The following is a 14,009-nucleotide window of genomic DNA, read 5'->3' as shown; positions in this document are numbered from 1 at the left end:
TCTCCTCATAATCACATCATTGCAAGGGATGCACAATATCAACCTGATTTATGGGGATATGAATTTTGATACTTAGGTAAAGGTAGTGTCTGCCAGTTTTCTCCACTGTCAGGTTACTACTTTTCATTTTTATATTCTATTCATTAGAAGTGAATTAGTACACACTCAAGGGGGGAGAGAAATTAAGCCCAGGTGTTAGAGGAAAGAGGATCGAATAATCTACAGACATAGGCCAAAACCACTACAGTAAGTAGTGCCTGTCTGGGAGGATGTTTTGAGGCTGTGCAAATATCCTGCTTCTCTGAGTGTTGTCCTCATTTCCACATCATCAGTGGGTCTTGCCTGCCTCAGTTATTACTGTAGTGTTTTTAACAGTGATTTTCTGTTTCCCTAATCCCCCTTACTTTTATTGCAAGGAAGACTTGTCCTTTTCTCACATTTTGTTGTGTTTGTTTATTTATTTAATAACTTATTTGTATGAGTGCAAAATGTGGTAATCCCTTAAGACCACCCTCACTTTTGACATGAGCTGCAAGCTTGGGGGTCCTCAAGACAAACTTCAGGCTCAACAATTCACTAAAAGGACTTCCGGAATTCAGCAAAGCCATTATACTCACAGTTGTTTATTTTATTTTGTTTTATTCATTTTTTAAAGATTTTATTTATTTGAGAGAATGAGCAAGCGGGGTAGGGGCCGAGAGGGAGGGAAAGGAACGAGCAGACTCTGCACTGAGTGTGGCGCTGGTTGCAGGCTCCATCCCAGGACCCTGAGATCATGACCTGGGCTGAAATCAAGAGTGGGCCTCTTAAATCGACTGGGCCACCCAGGCGCCCCCTCACAGTTGTTTACTATAGCAACTTTAAATTAGCCAAGGAGCAGAGGTGCATAAGACAGGGTCCAGGAGACACCAAGCACAGAATTTCCAGTTACACTCTCCCAACGGAGTCATGCCAACAGCATTTTCTCCTCCCAGCAATGTGTGGCAATTAGGGGACTATTACCAACCAGGGAAATTTGCCCAAACCTTGGTGTCCAGTTTTTATTGGGGCTTGGTCACATATACATAGCTGATTACCCAGGTGGTTGACCATAGTTTCCAACCCCTCTGAAGGCTGAGCTGATACTGTCGGGGGGCCCAAACCCTCCCCCCCAACCCTCCCCCCATCACATTGTTAGCATAGATTATCTGGCATGGCCCAAGGCCTTCAGGTAAACAAAGACATTTTTATCAGGCAGGACACCCAGGGGCTTAGAAGTTAACCCCCCAGGAGTTGGTGGCAAAGGCCAACGCTCTCTTCAGGCAACATTAGTCCTTTACCGAGAAACTGGTATCAAATTGTAGATATTTATTTTGTTCTTTAGGTTAAGAATCCAAAGCTATCATTATTTTGTTGTTCACATATTCCTTATTTGGCCATTGTGGGCGTCTTTCAGCTCTGCTTCTGTGCCCTTTCAACATGCCTTATCTTTTTTTTTTAAAAAGCACTTTGCTACTTTTCTGACATTTAAGATACTCTAAGTGTATCTAGTATTTTCCCTGCCCCAGCAATAGAAAAAGCCATTTCTTCAAAGAGCTCTGTTTCCTTTTATTGGAGAAAATGGCATTTAGAAAACAAAACCTGGGCTTTCGGTGTGTTCATTGCTACTAGGCCCCTTTACTGGCGAGAGCTCACATACAAATATATGTATGTGTGTTAACCCATGCATGCTTACATCTTTATTTATCTTTATATATATTAAAATAAACATGAGTTCACACTGATGTCTCTGACTCTAATCCAGCACCACTTTGATTTCTTGTAGACTTTCCTCTTGTCTGTGTGTCACTTCTCTCTTATAATGCAGCTCTGGTTATCTAGAATTTATTTACTTATTTGCTCCATCTTAGTATACACGTAAAGCAGTTGCACAATTACTAGCCTGTGTTCCTGTGTAAAACAAAATGTATCAACTATAATACAGTGGCTTTTTGTACAGTTCCTTACCCTTAGGGAATGTAGTCCGAGCAGTGTTTCCCAACGTTATTTAGAGCTTCCGGTCCAAGAGAAAGCCCTAGGAAGACCCTGAACTCACCTCCTCCACGGACACACCAAATTTGCATCTATTGGTTTTATACCTATTTATACCAAATGTACACCTATTTATAGAGCAATTCCTCCTGAAGAAGAGCAGAGGGCTGACTGAACAGTTCCTGCACCGCAGAAGATGGAGAGAAGGGAAAGGGGCAGGTGCAGCGGTGGCAGTGGGGGTCATGAGGGGAACCCCACTCTTCCCCCCTCCCCCCGGGGAACTGCCGTGGGGGGCAGGACTGAGGGCCCTGGGGTTCAGAAGAAAAGCCTCCGTTTAAAGGCAACTAGATTATAAAGGAACCAGCGCTAGAACCCAGCCAAGCTGCGGGGAGGAGGGAGCCAATGGGACTCTGTCTGGGCTGGAGAGCTGCTGCGAGCAGGGTTTCCGCTCCCTTCGCCATGACAGTGACAACCAGCCTCAGGATCCGGAGCCGCCCCAGCCACCCCCCATCCCCGACACCGGACAAAATTGTAGTGTAAAAGAGCAGCGGAACATAAAAGATGCAGCTCTAGAACTCCACCAAAGCTCGCGAGAGCTGCCGGAACCCTCTTCCGGTTGGAGGGGCCAGCGAGAGATACGGTTTCTGTTCCATGGCTACTTGGGTAAGTTCCTTCCCCCCACCCCCTACTCCTTCGGTGATGTTATGTCACACGTTTGTAATATAATGGACTTAATGTAAGCCTGGATTTCATCCTGACATCCTAGTTGAATTATTTTTTAATTTGCATGCAGTAAAACTCACTCTTTGTAGTGTAAAATATATGCGTTTGACAAATGCCTAGTCATTTATATCCCAACCATCAGAATGCCGCAGAGAAACAGTTCCATTCCCCTCAAACTTCCCAGGTACGGCTGCTTTGTAGTCAAATCCTCCCACTCCTTCCACACCACTCACTGATCTGTTTTCTATTCCTATAGTTTCGCCTTTTCTGGGATGTCATCTAAACAAAATAATGGATGTAGGCTTTGAAGTCTGTCTTCTTTCAATTTTTTAAACACAGTTAGGATTCATCCATTTTGTTAGGTGGGTCAGTAGTTCGTTCCTTTTTATTGCCAATTACTATTCCATTGTATCGATGTACCATGGCTTTTTTATCCATCTGCCTGTTGAAGGACATTTTGATTATTCTCAGTTTTTGGCGATTACGAATAAAGCTGCTATAAACACTTCTGTATAGGGTTTTATGTGAACAGAAAGTTTCAGTTCATTTGGGAAAAGAATAGGAGTGGGAAGAGAAATTGTTTTGCAAGGCAGTTGTACCATTTTTTTGTTACCAGCACAAGTGAATGAGAGTTCTTGTTCCGCATTCATCTGTAATTGTCAGCTTTTTAAAAAAGATGTGTTTATTTATGAGAATGAGCGAGGGAGAGTGCGGTGGGAAGGAACAGAGGGAGAGGGAGTCTCAAGCAGACTCCACGCTGAGCATGAAGCCTGATCTCAGAACTCTGAGATCATGACCTGAGCTGAAACCCAGAGTCAAACACTTCACTGACTGGGCCACCCCGGGGCCCCAGCTGTCAGGTTTTTTAAAGGCCATTTTAATAACTGTGTAGTGGTATCTCAGTGGTTTTAATTTGCATTCCCCTAATGACTAATGAAGTTGGGTGTCTTTTCATGTGCCTATTTGCCAGCTATATGTCTTCTATGGACAGTGTCCGTTCAAAACTTTTGCTCATTTTTCAACTGAGTTGTTTCCTTTTTAGGTGAGTTTTGGTAGTTTTTCATGTTATGGATAGAAGTCTTTTATTAGATACTTTTTAAATTTGAACAGTGTCTTCCTAAAACAGAAGTTTTTAATTTTTATCAAGTCCACTGTATCATTTTTTTAAAAGATTTTATTTATTTATTTGACAGAGATAGAGACAGCCAGCGAGAGAGGGAACACAAGCAGGGGGAGTGGGAGAGGAAGAAGCAGGCTCCCAGCGGAGGAGCCTGATGTGGGGCTCGATCCCATAATGCCAGGATCACACCCTGAGCCCAAGGCAGACGCTTAACCGCTGTGCCACCCAGGCGCCCCCCAATGTATCATTTTTTAAGCAATCATCAATGGGTGTTACATGTAAGAGTGTCATATAGTTGCCATCATACAGTATGTAACCTTTCAGATTGGCTTCTCTCACTTACTAATATGTATTGAAGGTTCCTCTGTGTCTTTTCATGGCTTGATAGCTCATTTCTTTTTAGTGCTGAATAATATTCAATTGTCTATATGTACGACAGTTTATCCATTCTTCTACTGAAAGCCCTCTTGGTTGCTTTCAAGTTTGGGGAATTATTAATAAGCTGCTACAAACATCCACATGCAGGTTTTTATATGGATATACATTTTCAACTCCCTTAGGTAAATACAGAGCTCAATTAATAGATTGGATGGTAAGAATATGTTTGGTTTTGCAAGAAGCTGCCAAACTGTCTTCCAAAGTGGCTTTACTCTGTGAGCCTGAGAAGAATATGATTCTGCTACTGGATGAAGTTGTCTATAGATGTCAGTTACATCCAGTTGGTTGATGGTGTTTTGAGTTCATCTATGTCCTTACTGATTTTTCTGCCTGCTGCATCTGCTCATCTCTGATAGTGGAAGTCTCCAACTATGATAGTGGGTTCATCTACTCTTGTATTTCTATTAGTTTTTGCCTCACGTAGTTGATGCTCTATTCTTAGGTACATACCGGGTAAGGATTGTTATGTCTTTTTGGAGAACTGACCCTCTTATTATTTTGTAATGCCTTTCATTATCCCTGATACGCTTCCTTGCTTTGAAGTCTGCTTTGTCTGAAGTTAATATAGCCACTCCTGTTTACTTTTGATTAAGGTTAGCATGTATAACTCTCTCCATTTACTTTTCACCTATATGTGCATATTTAAAGTGGGTTTCTTGCAGACAACATATAGTTAGGTCTTATTTTTTGATCCACTCTGACAATCTCCATCTTTGTTCCCCCCAGCTTTATCGAGGTATTATTGACAAAGAAAAAGTATATATTTTTAAGGTGTATATGATGTTTTGATATACATGTACATTGTGAAATGAGTACTACCGTTAAGGTAATTAACACATCCATTGCCTCACATAGTTACCTTTTTCTGAGTGTGTGATGAGAACACTTGACATCTACTTTCTTAGCACATTTCAGATGTAGAATATGGTGTAATTAATTACAGTCACCATGCTGTGCATTAAGTCTCTGAAACTTATTCATCTTACAACTGAAAGTTTGCTCCCTTGACCAGCATATCCCCTTCCCCCTCCACTCCCCAGTCCTTGGTAAACACCATTCTACTCTATGTTACAATGAGTTTGACTTTCTTTCTTTTTTTTTTTTTTAAGATTTTACATATAAGTGAGATCATGCAGTATTTGTCTTTCTGTGACTAGCTTATTCCCCTCCACTCCCCAGTCCTTGGTAAACACCATTCTACTCTATGTTACAATGAGTTCGACTTTCTTTTTTTTTTTTTTTAGATTTTACATATAAGTGAGATCATGCAGTATTTGTCTTTCTGTGACTAGCTTATTTGATTTAGCATAATGTCCTCCAGCTTCATCCGAATTTCCTGTCACAAGTGGCAGGATTTCCTTCTTTTTTAAAGGCTGAATAATATTCCTGTGTGTGTGTGTGTGTGTGTAACCCATTTTCCGTATTTGTTCATCTGTCAGCACTTGAGTTGTTTCCATATGTTTACCACTATGATAACGCTGTGATGAGCAGCATTGGGAGTACAAATATCTTATTGAGATAGTGATTTTATTTCCTTTGGATGTATACCCTAAAGTGGAATTGCTGGATCACATGGTAGTTCTACATTAATCTTTTGAGATCCTCCATACTGTTTTCCATAATGGCTATACCAATTTATATTCCCACCAACAGTTACAAGTGTTCTTTTTTCCCCATATCTTTGCCAAAGATTATGTTTTGGCTTTCTGATAGTAACTATCTATCCTAACTGGTACGAAGTGATATCTCATTGTGGTTTTGATTTTCATTTCCCTGATTAGTGATGTTGAACATCTTTTCATATACCCATTGGCCTCTGTATGGCTTTCTTGGAAAATGTCTATTTAAAGTCCTTTACCCATTTTTTAATTGGTTTTCTTGGTTTTTTTGTTATCCAGTTATAAGAATTTCTTAAATATTTTGGATAGTAATACCTCTTGATTTGCAAATATTTTGCCCCATTCCATAGGTTATCTTTTCATCTTGTTTATTGTTTAATTTGCTGTGTGGAAACGTTTTACTTTGAGTAGTCCCACATATTTATCTTTGTATTTGTTTCTTATGTACAATCTCTGTCTTTTATGTGGTACATTTGGATCATTAACATTCAAAGTGATTATTGATATAGTTGGATTACTATCTGCCATATTCATCACCATTTCCTATTTGTTGGCCTTGTTTTTTTGTTCCTATTTTTGTCTTCTTCTCCTTTTCTGCTCTTTTTTTTTTTGAGATTATTTATTTATTTTAGAGAGAGACAGACTGAGAGCATGAGCAGGGGAAGGAGCAGAGGGAGAGGGAGAGAGAGGGCTGAGAGCAGAGCCTGACGTGGGCCTCGACACGGGGCTCCATCCCAGGACCCTGAGCTGAAATCAAGAGTTGGGTGCTTAACCGACTGAGCCACCCAGGCGCCCCTGCGTTTTGTGGTTTTAATCGAGCATTTTATATGATTTAATTTTCTTTCCTCTCTTAGCATATTAGTTATACTTCTTTCCTTTATTTTTCTTTCTTTTTTACCATTTACAGTGGTTGCCCTAGACCTTGCAATATACATTTACAATGAATTCAGATCCACTTTCTATATAAGACTGCACTGCTTCACAGGTAGTGTGAATACCTTATGAAAACAAAATAATTCTGATTCCTCCCTCCCATCCTTTGCATCATTGCAGTCATTCATTTCACTTATATATAATCATACATATATGCATAGTCATATGTACATGTCATATACATACACAGTCACATACACAGAGGATATAGTAAAGATGCAAAATTGAATATGTTGTTGCTGTTATTATTTTGAACAAACTGTTATCTGTTAGAGCAACTAAAAATAAGAAAAATATAAGTTTTTATTTTACCTTCACTTATTCCTTCTCTGATTTCTTCCTTTCTTTATGTAGATCTGAGTTTCTGACCTAGATCGTTTTCCTTCTGTCTAAATATCTTCTTTTAACATTTCATGCAAGGCAGGTCTACTGGTAACAAAGTCTCTCAATTTTTGTCTGGCATAGTCTTTATTTCTCCTTCACTTTTAAAGGATTATTTCACAGGGTACAGAATACTGGGTTGGTGGTTTTTTCTTTCTCAACAGTTTAAATACTTAGCTCCACTCTTTTCTGGCTTGCATGGTTTCTGAGAAGTTTGTTCATCTGTAGATAAAGTGTTTTATTTCCCTCTTTTTCCATCTTTCTATATATATATATATATATATATATATATATATATATATATATATATATATATATATATATTTGTGATTCTGCTGTTTGAAAATGATACGCCTTGGTGTATTTATTTTGTTTTTTGCTGTTATTTGAGGTTTTTTTGTTTTATTTCTGTTTGTTTGTTTATTTTGGCATTTATCTTTCCTGGTATTCTCTGAGCTTCCTGGAGAAGGTTTGTTGTTGGACAGAATCTCAGTCCTTATTGTTTCAAATATGTCTTCTGTTCCTGTCCCTCTTTTTTTCTCCTTCTGATGTTTTTATTAAGCATATGTTATACTTTTTGTAGTTGTCCTTGTATATTCTGTTTTGGTTTTCTTCCGTCTTTGTTCTTGTTGCTTTTTAGATTTGGTGGTTTTTACTGAGATATTCTCAAGCTCAGAAATTCTTTTCTCAGCCGTGTCCAGTCTACCAATAAGCACCTCAAAGACATTCTTCATTTCTGTTACAGTGTTTTCAATCTCCAGCATTTTTTTTAGTTCTTTTTTAGAATTTCCATTGTCTTTGCTTACATTGCCCATATATTCTTGCATGCTACCTACTTTATCCATTACAGCCTTTAGCATATTACTAATAATAGTTGTTTTAAATTCTCAGTCTGATAGTTCCAGTAGCCCAGTCAGGTCTGATGGTGATGCTTACACTATCTTCAAATTGTGTTTTTTGCCTTTTAGTATGCCTTGTAATGTTTCCTTGCTAGCTAGACATGATGCACTGGGTAAAAGGCACTGCTATAAATAAGCCTTCAGTAATGTGGTGTGTCGGGGGAGGAGAAGCATTCTACAATTTTAGGATTAGGTCTCAATCTTTTAATGAGCCTATGCCTTGGAACTGTGAACTTACAAGTATTTTTCAGTCTTTTCCTGCCCCTTGAGGTAGGACAGGATGGCTAGGGCTGACTGGAGTTAGGTATTTCCCTTCCCTCAGGTAAGTTCGGTTCTGATAATACCCTAGCAGGGTAGGCTCCAGTTAACTAGTTTCTTCTGAAGGCAGGCCTCATTAAAAAGAACAGCATGCTCTGATGTATTTCAAAATGGTTCTTTTTTTCCCTCCCTCTTTGAGAAGTACAAGGGTATATTTGTCTGATTTTTACTGTGAGAACGTAGTTCAGCTCTTGTAGATAAAACTCATAAAAGTGTGGGAGCCCCCCTATGACTGGGTCCCCTAGGGAGTTTTTACCTGTCGGACTTATCCTCCTGAGCCCCCAGCAATTCATCAATTACAGTGCAGTTTTCCTGCCCGCACTGGATACCATGGCTGTTGACATTTTTGAGTTTCTGCTTCTATAAACATGACCCCCTTTATACACACTGTGTGTTTCTTGATCTTGGAGATAGAGATTTGCCCTATGTCCTCACCTCTCTTATGGATCCAAGAAGAGTCGTTGATCTTTATTTTTTTTCAGTCTGTTCAGCTTTTTACTTGTTAGGGCCAAGCAGTAACTTCCAAGTTCCTTACATGTGGGACTAGAAATTGGAAGTTTTAGCTTTAATTTACATTGGGCCTACTTGAACAATCCAGGGTAATCTCTATTTTAGGGTCAGCTGATAAACAATTTTAATTCTGTCGGAAAACTGAATTCCTCTTTGCCATAGCATATCATACTTACAGGTTCTGAGGTCAGATGTGGATATCTTTCATGGTGTCATTATTCTGCCTATCATACCCCACTATCTCTCTCTCTCTCTTTAAAAAAAAAAAATCAATTTTAAAGAAAATAAGACGTTGGGGAATATAGGGTTAGAGATCACTCCTCCCACTACTGCTAAGGAGCTGTTGCTATTGCGGGATAATATTTAGAAAGACTGAGCTATGCCCACCCTTCCTTTCATCCATTGGGTAGCTAACTTTGTGTTCATTATCTCAAAGAAGGCATATAGCAGGGCAGAAAACAGAAATATTCTCCAAGTCTTTCAGAATTTTGTTACTCACACTCTCAAGTCCTTAGGAATGCTTATGGGTTTTGGTCATAGTAAGAATGTTACAAAGAAACATGAAGGGAGAGAGATTTTCTCTAAACCACAGTTGGTGGCGGGGAGCTAGGGAGCACAAGGGGAGAGAGAGAAAGAGAGACTGAGAGATTGAGAGAAGAGAGAGAGAAGAATGAAAGGTCATTGAGTTCCAAGAACAGAAGAGACCATTTCCTGCTTCCAGATAATATTACCGTAGATTCCACAAAATTCAGAGGGGAATAGTTCCAAGTTGTGTCTAGGCAGATGGGACCTGTGCAGCCAAGCAAAGGACGTCCATGTTCCAAGAAGAACTGAGAGGTAGCAGAGAATGTCCAATTCTAAAGGGGCCATAAAATTGCAAAAAAACATGCTAATCTCTTGTACCCATAAAGGATTATCTGAAAAACACATCCCTCCCATGGTTTTGCATACCAGAAGGCCCTAAGACTGTAGTACTTCCCAAGGAAGGAGAGTGGTGGGAACTTCATAAAGTACTAGGGTATATTTTTCTCCAACCTTGTGGAATGGGGAAGACTGGAGGATGACTCAGAGTCAGAAATTAAGTTTCATTAAAAAGCAAACAGGGGCACCTGGGTAGTGCAGTTGTTAAGCGTCTGCCTTTGGCTCAGGGTGTGATCCCTGCGTTCCAGGATCGAGTCCCACATCAGGCTCCTCCGCTGGGAGCCTGCTTCTTCCTCCCCCACTCTCCCTGCTGTGTTCTCTCTCTCGCTGGCTGTCTCTCTGTCACATAAATAAATAAAATCTTAAAAAACAAAGAAGATTCTCTTTTTTTCTTTCTTTCTTTCTTTCTTTCTTTCTTTCTTTCTTTCTTTCTTTCTTTCTTTCTTTCGAAAATTCTGTTTCTTTAATACTTTGTTGAATGGCATTCATTCCTGGTGCTTTGTTGTTAATTTACCTGAAAGTTATTCATTCATGCTGGATTCACAAAGTAAACTGCTTCTTGTTCAGCTATGTTGTGGAAGAGTAAGAATAAGAGTTGTCTTTGATGTGCATATCTCATAGCAATCCCATGACAAATGAAACTTATTTAAAAATCTTCAACTGCCAAATATAATAAAAGTCCTGATGTAAGTTATACTTTGTTAATCAGTTCGTTTTGACATATTCTGGTAAACAGTAATAGAAAGATTCAGTAAGGTTTTAATCTCAACCTGCTTAAAATATTTCCTCTCTAAAGTCTATATCATAACCTGATAACATTTTTACAAATTCTTTGCTTTCCTTTAAAAGAAATTCTCCAAAATTGCTTCTTGACAGGTAATGACAGCATTTTAGACAAATAGCCTGAAATGGTGTTGCTTCATTCTCAATGCTGTGTTCCAAAATGAAATTAGGGTTCTTTAGAGTGAAGATTATTTCTTAAATTATCAAATTCCGCTGAAAGAAAATAGAAAACCTCTCAGTCAATCTGAACGGAACAATTTGAGATTTCTTGCATGATCACTTAGTACTAAGGGAAGGAAGTTGCTGAAGAAGGCGCCCCTGGAAGCAAGTACTTCTAAATGAGACCTGTGATGCCTCTTCATTACAAATATCAAACTGACTACTGTAAGAGGGGCCATTACAACAACACAAGCTCCTCCCTAGGAGAGACCGTTCCCTTTCAGTTTCCATAACCAGAACCTGCCATGGAAGTGTTTTGAATGAAACACTGCTGAACAACTGCTGCCTGAATGGATTGCACTGATTTATTTTGTATCACACAAATAGAAGGGTACCTGGCACATGCTTGGCACTCTGAAGACATTTTAGGTCGAATGAAGGAAAGAACAAAGAAATAAACAAACAAACAAATAAGCAAATGTGGCACCTCATGATTAGTCAGTAAGCTCTGCTGTTTGCTGTCTTCACAGGGTGAAGACTGCTGCATGACCAGCTGTTCACATCTGCACCGGTGGGGGCCGTAGGCTGCGCCAACTCTCCACCGGTTTACTGGTATACCGCACTGCAGTCTTTGAGTGGCAGAGGGAAGAAGGAGCCTCTGGGTTTGAGTGAGTGGCGTTTTATGCATCTCACTGAACCTCTCAGAAACTGCCCCTCCTTTGTGACATGAGAAGCATAATGCAAATTTAACAGGGTTTCTCTGAGGATTAGCCAATATCATATAAGGTCGTGCCACACCCTGCAGATGTTCACTATTGTTACTTGTTGGAGAAAGACAAAGATTCTGAGATTATAGCAGTGCTTCCCTTTTTAGAAAAAAATGTATGAAACTGATGTTTAATTAATTTGGATCAATTGATTTATTTACTAGGTTATGCTTTCTAGGGTCACCGTTATGCAAATTCAGCAGGATGATCTGTTCCTGTAAGTCCAAACTATGCTATTGTCAGTTTCCCTTTCTTACCCTTAGGTATCACTTACTGAAAGTCATTTAGCCAACTTCTTAAAAACTTTAATAATTGGAAAAAAATGAATCATGGTTATCATCAAGGTAGGTTAACCTAATTGCTTATGGGACTTCAAACTAGTCTCCATTAGTAGCTTCTGTGTGTTTACGAAGACAATGAGAACAGTAAATTACAAAATAATGACAATACATTAAGGATGACATTAAAAATACATTTTGCATAAATGTTTGAGATTATGAACCTAAATGAAACATAGAGATTGTGAGTTTAAAGACCTAAAGAAGAGGGGCGCCTGGGTGCCTCAGTCAGTTAAGCATCAGACTCTTAATTTCAGCTCAGGTTGTGATCTCATGGTTGTGAGATCCAGTCCCTCCATGGGCTGGGTGCTCAGGGGAGAGTCTGCTTGAGATTCTCTTTTTCCTCTTCTTCTGCCCCTCCCCCCAGTGTGTGTGCATGCCAGTCTGCTTATGTCCTCGCATGCGTGCATTCCCCCTCTCTCGAGTAAATAAATCTTAAAAAAAATAATAAACCTAAGAAAAGTTAATGTTAAAAAATGTAAAGTGTTTTGATGAGAAAATTAAGATGACAGGTTATGTTCTAATGGTCTTGGGACAAAGATTTTAGAATTAGGAGAGAATACAGAGATAACTTTTAAATCTAACTGCTGATGTTTTGCTTGTTTCTCTTCTTTTTTTTTTTTTTAATAGATGGAAAGACTGAGGCAAAGAGGGGATAAATGAAGGCTATCCAAAGTTTAACAGGTGAAAGTAAATAAATATTTATCAAAGTTGATAAATACTCAGGCCATGTTGTACAAGACAAAATATGAACTCCAGAGGGCAGGGACTAGAACCTATGGTACATATACGAATGTTTTGTTACTTCGTAAGTTGAACCAGTGAGAAAACATACATGTACTAATACTTGATCCTGGTGAAGATTTTCTCCAATTAATTATTCACCAAAAGTGATCACAGGTATATACAGAATCACTAAGAAAAGAATAACTTAAGTCCAAGATGTAATTGTTCCATTCATAGCACTCCCCTTACAAGGGTGCTCAAGTGTTGGGCAATGCAGCTCATGGCCTTACGTGGAAACATGTTGTGAGGCGTCCTGATGTTTGGCGTTGAGATGAGTTAGCGTGGCGGTAGTAGTGGTGGTACCAGTTGTTGTAGGGCTTCTGCCCAGACCCTGCAGATCCCCAATGCCAGTCCACTGCTAGCATTTTCTCTTCCTGGACTCCCCTAAAAAAACCTGGACGATGATCATTAATGTACAGTGATATTTCAGTGACCACAGGATGGAGAAGATCAGTCTCCATTGAATGATTATAAGGAAGACCCACTTTAAAAAGAGTGATTTTGACACTTCAGCAGCAATAAACTCAAAATGTTTTACGTTCTCCTTTTCACTTTTACTGGAGTGGTTCTCAAGAGGAGGAGCTCTTGTGCGGCTCTCTCAGAGGCCCTGGGGAGAATGTAGGGTGTTGTCGCTATGGCTGGGTGACACTTTGTGTTTAGGTAGTAGTGACATCTTAGAGCCTGCTGGAAAGCCTCATCCAGGGAGGAGGCGGCCCTCCCGCGGGGTGCAGCGCACCTTTCTCTAAAGAAGCGTGCAGTAACGGTCCTGGATCCAAAGCCCAGGACTTTTCAGGGCCTCCTGCTCTAGCAAGACAGCGCGCTTCAGTGCGCGGAGCATTTGTGTATCACCACCGGTTTTGAAATGCAGATGGACGTCTTCCTAGCTGTTCAGCAAGGTACTTCATTTCCTTAATACTCTCTTTTCTCCCACTTACAACTCGGGGATCGTGACACTGATTTTTCAGGGCCGCCGTGAGGGTCCGGTGGCACGCTGTGTGTCTGAAGTGCTTAATGCGTGTGGGAGCAGCTCGATACATGATCGTGTTCTTCCTTCCATGGGACACATGTGCCCCTCACTCCACACAGATGCCTGCTCTGAAGAAGATGGAGACGTGAAGCAACCGTTTCTGTAAAGCTGCAGGGACACCGTTACAGCGCCTCCCGGCCTCGGTGGTTCCTGCGGGGCAGACGGACTGAAATCCCCTTGGCTGCCTCAGGGCAGCGGGGCGGGCTCAAGCCCTCGTCTGTCGCTCGAGGCCGGTCACCCGGGTGTGGGCGACAGCGGTCTGACAGGACCCCTCGCG

The sequence above is a fragment of the Ursus americanus genome, chromosome 4 (genome assembly GCF_024610735.1).
Source record: "Ursus americanus isolate L20-20 chromosome 4, mUrsAme1.1.p, whole genome shotgun sequence".
NCBI lineage: Eukaryota > Metazoa > Chordata > Mammalia > Carnivora > Ursidae > Ursus > Ursus americanus.
The sequence above is the reverse complement of the archived record's forward strand: the minus strand, read 5'-3'. Positions refer to the sequence as shown.